This window comes from Podarcis melisellensis (assembly GCF_964234715.1).
Source record: "Podarcis melisellensis genome assembly, chromosome: 2".
In the NCBI taxonomy this organism is placed as follows: Eukaryota; Metazoa; Chordata; class Lepidosauria; order Squamata; family Lacertidae; genus Podarcis; species Podarcis melisellensis.
In genome coordinates this window covers 20,462,809-20,474,223 of record NC_138529.1, presented here as the reverse complement: position 1 = coordinate 20,474,223, position 11,415 = coordinate 20,462,809, and positions in this window count along the sequence as shown.

Genomic DNA, 11,415 nt, shown 5'->3' with positions numbered 1-11,415 from the left:
GGTTTTGTTTTTTGTTGTAGTATGTGTTATATTTGTAAGAAAATTAATAAAACCTATTTAAACAAATATATATATATATATATATATTAAAATACCGTAATACATCAAACATTAAAAGCTTCCCTAAACAGGGCTGCCTTCAGATGTTCTTACTTTGCGAGGTTCCTCCGCGTGTTTACTTGGGAGTAAATGGCCTCGAGCGCAGTGGGATTTCAATAACGCTGAGCAGCGAGGGGCTGGAGAGAAGGAGGGAATTGCAATAGAGAACTTTCCTCCCCCTCAGCAGATGAAAACATTAGCAGGATTTTAAGTTTACTTGTAATCAGTGCTTTTCCCCCCCCCCCTAAATTAATTAAAAAATGCTTAGGGGTACTCTCATTTTGACTCAAGAAAATCACCATTTTATAGTTTGAACTGGTGGAGAAAAAATACAGTAAATGGACAAAAGTACGAAGATTCACAAAATGTTTAGGGGTATGCGTAACCCCAGAAAAAAGTACTGCTTGTGAGGTAACGAATACTTTAGATAATATGGAGGGATACAAAATATAGCTTATGGAATGATATGCAGTTGTAAATGTTCACAATAGGACCCATTGTATTATACAATGTATAATGTACAATGTATTGTATTATACAGTATTGTTTTAATTAGTGTTTTTATGGAGCAGTCAAGTAATTTCGTTGTCCCCGAGAGGGGGCAATGACAATAAAGATATTATTATTATTATTATTATTATTATTATTATTATTATTATTAGGATGGGGGAAGTCTCAAGATTCAAAGTAATCTCTATATATGGATATGTATTTGGATTGTTATAAATTTTACTTGTAAAATCAAATAAAAATGTTTTTTTTTAAAAAAAAGAGAAATGAGAACTTTCCTCCCCCTCATCCATTCATTCCTCCTTTGAGAATGGTTGTGATGGAGGAGCCATGGCTTATTCACCTCTCTTTTTGTTTTTTAATTTTAATTTTTTAAGTTTATACATTTTGCTAATTTTATACAACCCATTAAATTTTACCATCGTTTTGACATTTCACAACTTGGCTTCCTTCCCCCCTCTTTCTGTGGTTCCTTGAATTCCTTTTAGTATCTTCTGCAAATGAACCTAATTTTCTCATTAATTCGTCTTCTTTAAATATATACTCTTATGAAACTGCAGGTTATTACAGTAGTCGTGCCAATGTTTTTATCTGTTTACAGTTTATCTGTAAATACAGTGGTACCTCAGGTTACATACGCTTCAGGTTACATACGCTTCAGGTTACAGACTCCGCTAACCCAGAAATATTACCTCGGGTTAGGAACTTTGCTTCAGGATGAGAACAGAAATCGTGTGCCGGCGGTGCAGCAGGAGGTGCCATTAGCTAAAGTGGTGCTTCAGGTTAAGAACAGTTTCAGCTTAAGAACAGACCTCTGGATGAATTAAGTATTTAACCACTGTACAGTACCACTGTAGTCAATAAGCCATTTCCATTCTTTTATCAAAAGTTTGTTATCTTGAATTCTTATTCTCCTGGTAAGTTTCACCATTTCTGCATATTCCTTAAGTTTTTGTATCCATTCTTCGTTTGCTGGGACTTATTTGTCCACCTTTTATCTTTTTAAAAAAATGTTTTTATTACAAAAATTATTGGGTTACAAAAGTATATATACACCGTCTGTTTACAGATCATAAAACGACACCCGTTATCTCCCTCCCCCAACCTCTCTTCCCACCCCCCAACCTTATGCTATAATATGCAACACCAACATCTCACATCAAATAGAACTGTTTTCATAGAAAGGATTTTATCAAACTGACAACTGAATCCTCACCCCTCCAATACAGTGGTACCTTGGGTTAAGTACTTAATTCGTTCCGGAGGTCCGTTCTTAACCTGAAGCTGTTCTTAACCTGAAGCACCACTTTAGCTAATGGGGCCTCCAGCTGCTGTCACACAATTTCTGTTCTCATCCTGAAGCAAAGTTCTTAACCTGAAGCACTATTTCTGGGTTAGTGGAGTCTGTAACCTGAAACTTATGTAACCTGAAGCGTATGTAACCCGAGGTACCACTGTACTGGAGAAAAAAGCATCCTTCATTGCCTCTGTGGGCTGAAGCAGGCTAACGTAGGGTGGTGCAGGACAGGCAAACAGCTATGGGCGTCTAGTAATGGTAAAGGTATCCCTGACCATTAGGTCCAGTCGCAGACGACTCTGGGGTTACAGTGCTCATCTTGCTCTATAGGCCAGGGGAGCCAGCATATATCCACAGCTTCCGGTTCATTTGGCCAGCATGACTAAGCCGCTTCTGGTGAACCAGAGCAGCTTATGGAAACGCCGTTTACCTTCCCACCGGAGTGGTACCTATTTATCTACTTGCACTTGACGTGCTTTCAAACTGCTAGGTGGGCAGAAGCTGGGACCGAACAACGGGAGCTCACCCCGTCAGGGGATTCGAACCGCTGACCTTCTGATCAGCAAGCCCTATGTGTGGTTTAGACCACAGCGCCACCTGCTTATAGACTGTTGCTGTTTTCCGGTGGGATTCAGTCAGTCATGTTTTGCGCTTTTATGGTCTGTTGGTAACAGTGGCGTAGCGTGGGTTGTCAGCACCCGGGGCAAGGCAAGTAATTTGCGCCCCCTAACCCGTGGATTTGCGCCCCCTAACCCTAACCTCTAGATGTTGCGCCCGGTGTGGCTGGCCCCCCCTGCACCCCCCACGCTTACTTACCTTCCCACCGGAGTGGTACCTATTTATCTACTTGCACTTTTTGATGTGCTTTTGAACTGCTAGATTGGCAGGAGCAGGGACCGAGCAACGGGAGTTCACCCCATCACGGGGATTCGAATTGCCGACCTTCTGATTGGCAAGCCCAAGAGGCTCAGTGGTTTAGACCACAGCGCCACCCGTGTTCCTTTTGTTTCTCCTAGGGATGCCTTGTTCCAGTTGTTTGGGTATCTAGAATGCGAACCTATAAAACAGGATTGGGTTTGTTGAGCTCCCTGCTCCCATCCTAAGCTTTGCCAGTGGGTCAGGAATGGTGGGAATTTGTTTGTTTGTTAATTATTAATTAATTATACAGCCCTTCATCACAAGGGTAACAACACATGTTCATCATGGCTTTTGGGATGCTCAAGTTTTTAAAGCTAGGTCACTCCTAGCCTTTCCCAGATCTGTAGTTACACTCATTGATGCCCTTATCAAAATCTGAAGTTGTAATGGCAAGTTTAATTTCTGATCATTCTGATTTTTTTGTTAAGAAGAACTAAGACCAGAAGCTGTTTCCATGCATTCTTGGGCTGGGGCACTAGAGGGCGGCTGAAACCACACAGCTTAAAGATTACATGTTTTATCCCGTTTTTCCTAACAAACAAAATCTAGTAGCCACAATCACATCAGTGTTAAGCAGTGATTTCAGTGGAAAAAGAAGGTATGTGCTTTATTCTTCCATTAAGGCCAATGGGGCTTAGAACTGTACAATATCATGCCCTACCTATGTTTTGGCCAGCGAGATTTCCACATTCGATTTCTTTTGATCCGTTGCTCATTGTGGTGCATAAGATGTGGCAGTAGTGTGACACTTTGCAGTGTCTCAAGTTCCACATCAATATTACAGCCTCTGCCTTGTCTATCCAAAGTTCTCAAACTATAAACTTATCTTGACACACACACACCCTCCTCTTCTTTGTCAAAACTTTTTTTTAAAAAAATCAAACCTTTATTGGTTTTCAGGTCACAACAGGACAGAAAAGCTGTAGGATTATCCCAGCACGAGACGGACAGAATATGTTATCCACTCCTCCTCTCTTTGTATCATTTTGGCTCTTTCCTGTAGTCCAGTCGGGACTGTGAGATGCCTGCAGAAACTATGAGCTCCTCTGCCCTTCCTTTCCCTTGGCAGATGTATTGGCAAGTTCAAACGACAAAGCAAAAGCAAATCAATTCCATAAAATTAAGAGCCAGCTTCCCTTTTTATGCGATTGGCCCCTCCCTTCAAATTTTGCAATCCAACCTATGAATAATTGCTGAGCAATTGGTCCTGCAGTGTGGAGTGGAACTGAATAGCCAAGGCAGGATGCGTATCTAGGATTTTAGCCTTGGTCTTGTCCCCAAGTGAGCATCTATCTGCACACCAACCGAACCAGAAGCAGTAGGGCACCCATTGGTTCAGTGCATGGTCTTGCAGCAGGTCCACAAAATATGAGATGCACCATTTTTGAGCCGGCTGTGTACTGGCCTTGCTTTCTTCTTGTTGCTACGGGGGGGGGGGGGCGCCGACCACAACAGACACATTTAAGGCCAATAATTCCCATCGCCTTAAATAGCCTGGATTGTTTTGCAAGTAGTGTCTTCAGATTGTATTGTTTGCAAGGAGGAGGGGGGCAGAAATATCTGTCTGAGAGATGCCAAATATCTTCCTGCCTTAGCAGGCTCATTATGGCAGACCGAGAACCTCAGAACTAACCAAGAGCATGTTTTGAAGAGTTCCAGCTAGTCTTGAGCACAATGAGCCAGGAAGTTTGTTCTGCTGGACCCAGTAGATCACACTTCGAAGCAAGCGTGTTTGGAATCGGATTGCACAGAGGAAAGAAAATGTAGGGGCATTGAAGCTGAAACCTAATCGCCGTTCCACTGTGCTCAAAAAGTGCCTAAAAGCATTCAGTCATCATAATTTTATTTGTGTTTGATAAAAGCCTTTATTCCCCTCCCCTTACTTTTCCGCAGGAGGGGTTGATCTATAACAGGGGTAGGCAACCTAAGGCCTGGGGTCTGGATGCGGCCCAATCGCCTTCTCAATCCGGCCCATGGACGGTCCGGGAATCAGTGTGTTTTTACATGAGTAGAATGTGTCCTTTTATTTAAAACGCATCTCTGGGTTATTTGTGGGGCCTGCCTGGTGTTTTTACATGAGTAGAATGTGTGCTTTTATTTAAAACGCATCTCTGGGTTATTTGTGGGACATACGAATTTGTTCATTCCCCCCCCAAAAAAATATAGTCTGCCCCCCCCAAAGGTCTGAGGGACGGTGGGCCGACCCACGGCTGAAAAAGTTTGTTGACCCCTGATCTATAATAATCCAATGGCTTTTCCTACAAGGTATGGGGGCTGGAAGTTTCGCAGTTCCGATCCAATCTGGTGATTATTTTGGAGGAGGAAAAGCAAGTTGTATAGGCGGGAGAGTCACTGGAGATTAAGGGAACAGGTGAGGGCATTCGTATGTACCCCACGTTATCGCCACTTTTCTAATCTCACATCCTGTGTACTGGCAATTCCTAAAGCCTTCAAGGCAATACAAAGGAAGCCAAGCCAGCTGCTTCACAATATCACCCCCCCACACACACTGTGCCTTTAGGGATGGATAAAGCCATTTCCCTCCCACTGCTCTCTCCGCAGACAGGGCTGTGGGTGCAACATTCTCCAAATAAATAAACTCCTTTCAGGGTTATGGCTTTGTTTGGTGTTCTGATGTGGCTGAGAGGGTCGCCGAAGGACTGGCGCCCACCCATTTTCAAGATAATGCACACACACTAACTACGGCATTTCGTTGCTAGTCCATTCATCTTGCTTTGAAGCGATTTGCATCTTACTTAGGATAATAATGTGGATCAGATGCAGCCATGAAGCTGTCAATGGCATGACAGTTTAAAAACAACAACGACCTGGGTTGAAGCATTTGTTTTGCTTCGTTTAGCTTATAACACATGCCAGAAATGGTGTGCAAATAAATCGAACTTTTAACATCAATCTCATGCTGTCACCGTTATGGTTACCAGACATCCCCGTTTCCCGGGGAGAGTCCACGGATTTACAAATCTGTCCCTGGATTTCATTTCATTTATATTTTAAGTGTTGTCGATTTATTAGTAGGGAATTAATGTTGTGTGATTGCTTCAATGGCACAAGACACATCAGATGGGGAGTTCCGGTGAGGCAAAATGGCGGGTGCCACAGCAGAGAGCAGCTCCTGAAGCCAGCCAGAGCCAACTGCGCTACCAGGCTGGCTCCGGGCTGCTGAGGCTGCTGCTGCCGCTGCCGCAGGGGAACCGGGGACGCCCAGCGTCAACTGGGGGAACTGCTGACCCCCTTCCCGCAACCCAAATTGAGCCGGGAGCGAGAGCACCCAGCCACCCGGCCAACTGCCCAGAGGCACTCCGGGGCCAGTACAAACCCCGGAGCTGACGCAGTGAGAAGGAGGAGAGGAGAAGGAAGAGAGAGAAAAAGGAGAAAAAAGAGGGGAGCCTGACCTTGCCGCGCCGCTGCCGCTGCTGCTGAAGAGAGGTAGAGAGCACTGAGAGGGCAAGGACACGTGTCTGAGCCCAGGCCCAGCCTGAGCCTACTCCATGGTGGTTAGCGCTCAAAGAGAGCAGGCTGAGGCCCACAGGAAGGTCGCACAACAGAGGAGACCACAGAAGAGAAGATATTACTTCTTTCTTTATTTTTGAAATAGTTTTTCAAAAATAATTTCCCCCCTCTTTTTTTAAAAAAAAGTGTCCCCAGATTCTTTGAAAAAAATCTGGTAACCTTCACCCTATGTTGATCCATACTAGGGGTGATTTCCAGATGAGCAGCTGTGTTAAATCTGTTGTCGCAAGAATAGAGAGTTTTGTGGCACCTTGAAAGGCTAACAAATCTCACGACGTAAGCTATATGCATGCACACACTCAAACACACCCAATCTATACATACATATACACAGTTGTAAGAGAAGGAGTTTTGAGCAGCGAGGTCAGAGGGAAATGAAATGCGCCAAGTAAAGATGGCGATAATGCAATTAGAACTGGAATGAATGAAAAATAAGCAGCGGTCCTATACAATACAGTGGTTGTTTTATTGACTCAATAAACTTCTGTAGTAGGAAAGGAAACTTATCATCTCTATTCAGACCCAAATGAATAGAGTTGAACTTCTTGATGAATTGTAATTTGTCGGTTTCATGTTGCAACCTCCTTTTGAAATTCCTTTATTGAAGCATGACCATTTTAAAATCAGCGGTGGACTGCTCTGGTACTCTGGCCTGAGTAAAAAATGGTTTACTTTCCCACTACGTAAGTTAACTAAGTACCGTACTTTTCCATCTATAAGACGCCCCCATGTAAAAGACGCCCCCTATTTGGGGGGACTCAAATTTAAGAAAATATCTCACCACAATGCACCCAAAAATAGCCTTTCGGCTGTCCCCTCGCTCGCCCAATTGCCGCAGCATCAGCCAATCAACACCAGCCATTGACGCAGCAACCAATAACATGCCCAATAGCCGCTGACAGCCAGGGCAGCAACCAATCAAACATCCACCCTATGCACTATCCATGTATAAGACGACCCCCCGCTTTTAAGCACAATTTTTAAAGAAAAAAACCCTAGTCTTACACACAGAAACGTACGGTAGCTTTATTATGTATTATTATAATGCAAGGGCTCACAGTGTTTATTACGCATGCTTTCTGGCTAATGGAATTATCGGTTTGCATTTCGTTTCCCTCTCATCCCACAATTTTAACTCCTCCCTTTACAACTTTGTGTGTGCGCGCACATAACTGAGGATTACACTGGGCGCATCTGATGTAGCGAACACAAAAGCTTGCGTTACAATTTGTTAAACTTTCAAGGGGCCACAAGACTTCGCTTTCATCCCACCCTTGGGCTGTGTGTTACCCAACACACAATGAATGGGTGATGCCGAACAGAATTTTGCAGAATTAGCATATTAGCCAAAACTTTGCACGTAGATTGCTTTCAAAGATTTCTGCTAAGAGGGTTTTCCTCCCGGATGGGAGTTGTCACAGGTATGGCTGGTGACACAAACATTCAGCGGTTTATTGATAATGAGGATAATTAACTCTTTGGCGCCCTGTCTGTGAGAAAGTCCTATAGAAAAAAAAAATGATGACAATGAAATGTTTGCTGGGAATCACCCACTTCCTTCCCTGGGAATCCTGCCTACTCACCCTTAACCCATTTCAACTTGAGGCATATGGAAGACGGTGCTGATTTTGACGAAATGGCAAGTTGGGCATCCTCAGGCACCTCGTCTGTCTCCAGGCAGAGAGGAAAAGAGCAAGACTAAGTCATGGAGGGGGCTCTTTTGTTGCAACCATAAAATGAATAGGCCAACTGCATTTTTGGTGGTGATCAACCTGTAGCCAATTTTTTTAAAATGATAACAGTGGTACCTTGGTTCTCAAACGCCTTGGTTCTCAAACGCCAAAAACCCAGAAGTAAGTGTTCCGGTTTCCAAATGTTTTTCGTAAGCCGAAGGTCCGATATGGCTGCTGGCTATTGTTTCTGGGGCAGCTGCACCAATCAAAAGCTGCGCTTTGGTTTTTGAACATTTCAGAAGTCGAATGGACTTCCGGAACGGATTAAGTTTGGTGCTTTTGTTTTTGCTATTTATTTTGCGTTTTTGTTTCGGAGGCTTTTTCGGTTAATTTGTTTCTGTGACTGTATGGAACCCAGTTCAGTTACTGATTGATTGATTGATTGATTGATTGTGTGACTGCAGAAATGGATAAAAGCCCCCCCATCCAAACAATGACTATCATCAGTGCAGGTAAGAAAAAAAAAATTAATTTTCATCATCTACAATACTGTCTTCTTTATTTTATAGTACAGTACATTGATTATTGCTTTATGGATCCATGGACTCATTAGATAGTAAAATTCATGTTTAATTGCTCTTTTAGGGGTTGTTTTTAAAAGTCTGGAACGGATTAATCTGTTTTGCATTACTTTCTATGGGAAAGCGTGCCTTGGTTTTGGAACGCTTTGGTTTTGGAACGGACTTCCGGAGCAGATTAAGTTTGAGAACCAAGGTACTACGGTACTACATATGCCTGCATGAGATGACCAATGATGCTAGTATGCATTGGGAAATTGTTCCCTAGGATAAAAATGCACCGAATCCCCACAGAATTGTAGAGTTCGAAGGGACCCTTAGTTTCATCCAACCGCCTCCAATGTAGGAATATGCAGCTGCTCCATATGGGAATCGAACTTGCAGCTTTGCCACGATGGGCACCACGCTCTACCCAACTGAGCTAGGGGAGATGAACATAGTTTGACAGTGAAAATCAGATTCTCCTGGGCTCAAACGTTGTCGTCCGAAAGCCCTGCATCTCCCACTGCTGGGTCAAACACACCTGCTAAGGAAGCCAAACTGACCCCACACAGGCGTACAGCAGCGAGGGGGGTTCTGCGGAGGAGAGGAAAATGGAGCTAGACAGAGCAAGAGAGGACATTGAGGCAGCCAGACTTCACGCCCACACAGCCCAGTGTAAACAGTTGCCTCTCTCAGCTCCCGGCTCGCTCTTGACCTTCATTATACAAATGCCAGAGGCAGGAATGCGAAACAGGATCAGGAGGGTACGAAATGGTGGCACGAAGTCAAACCTCCCGGCGGGAGGTGACGGGGCACCCTCCCAGGCGTGACTAGCGGTGCCAACGAGGCAGGCTGCTGCTCTTCAGCAAGATGGCGTGGCTACAACACAGGAAGATGGGCGAGTGCCCACCACATACAGAGACCACTTAGCGATTCTCCAGCAATGCCAGGCAGAGCTCTCAGTCCTTGGTCTTCTCCCCACTGGCAGCAGCAGGGGCTGAACGTGAGACCTCAGGAGCGGACCTGAGTTATGGCCTCATTACTGCCGCCAGATGAGACACGGGTGGTGCTGTGGGTTAAACCACAGAGCCTAGAACTTGCCTATCAGAAGGTCGGCGGTTCGAATCCCCACGACCTGTTGCTCGGTCCCTGCTCCTGTCCACCTAGCAGTTCGAAAGCACGTCAAAGTGCAAGTAGATAAATAGGTACCGCTCCGGCGGGAAGGTAAACGGCATTTCTGTGTGCTGCTCTGGTTCACCAGAAGCGGCTCAGTCATGCTGACCACATGACCCGGAAGCTGTACGCTGGCTCCCTCGGCCAATAAAGCGAGATGAGCGCCACAACCCCAGAGTCGGCCACAACTGGACCTAATGGTCAGGGGCCCCTTTACCTTTTACTGCCGCCAGGTTAAGGACAGAGGATGCACCCTAAGGAGCGAAGGCCCTTCAGACAGGCCCGGTGAGAGACAGGGGACTTTATCACACACAAATGCAGACAGTTCAAAGACACCCTGATCCACAGTCTTACATGAGCTCCAGTGACCGCATGGGGCGAGTGCTGACCTTTTAAGCGCTAAACGGCCTCAGCCCAGTATACCTGAAAGAGCGTCTCCACCCCCATCGTTCAGCCCGGACATTGAGGTCCAGCTCCGAGGGCCTTCTGGTGGTTCCCTCCCTGCGAGAAGTGCATCTACAGGGAACTAGGCAAAGGGCCTTCTTGGTGGTGGCGCCCGCCCTGTGGAACACCCATCAGATGTCAAGGAAATAAACAACTATCTGACTTTTAGAAGACAGCAACCCTGTTTAGGGAAGTGTTTAATGTTTGAAGTTTTATTCTGTTTTTAGTGTTGGGAGCCGCCCAGAGTGGCTGGGGAAATCCAGCCAGAAGGGCAGGGAAGAAATAATATATTTTTATTTTTATTTTGTTTTTATATATGTTGGAAGCTGCTCAGAGTGGTTGGAGCAACTGAGTCAGATGGTGGGGGTATAATAATAATAATAATAATAATTTGCATGCACAAATGTGCTTCTCTTTGGATCCTGGTCTGCAGTCTTAATGCGCACTGTTTCCTTGTGTGCATGCATGCGCCATCCATCACATTGCAGTGCAATGCCCTGTTGCTGCTTCAGCCTGTCCCCTCCTCCGGGGTTGGGAGCCTGTAGCCCTTAGTTGCCACATCACAAATTGCTTGGTGTTTATAGGCAGCCCTGTATCGGGAAGTTTTTAATGTTTGATGTTGTATCATGTTTTAAATATTCTGTTGGGAACCGCCCAGAGTGGCTGGGGAAACCCAGCCAAATGGGTGGGGGTATAAATATATATATTTTTTATTTATTTTTTATTATTATTATTATTATTATTATTATTATTATTATTATTATTACATACACAGAGTGCCCCATTCTTCTCCGTGAGGACCATGGATTCGTGAACTGAAAATGGTGTAGGTGCAAGTCACTTGTCAGCTGCACTGAGCAAGCTCTGTCTGCACATGCACTTTTGAACAACTGGATTTGGAAGAATGTATGGAATCCCAGTGGCGTAGCATGGGTTGCCAGGGCCCGGGGCACCCCCTAACCCATGCAGGAACAGAAGTGGCTTCCTACCCAAGCCAGGACCTCCCCTCCCCCCAAAAAAATTATATTGTGAGAGGAGTCAGAGGAATTATCTTTAGTAAAACACACATAAAAATAATATTGTAAAAAAGGGGGGGTGGGGGAAGGAGACGTTAAAACACAGCTTACAAAAATAACCCCACCGTTTGCAATCCTCTTCCTGACAAAACGTCAAATTAATACGCATCGCGAGACAAGAGGTGGCAACAGAC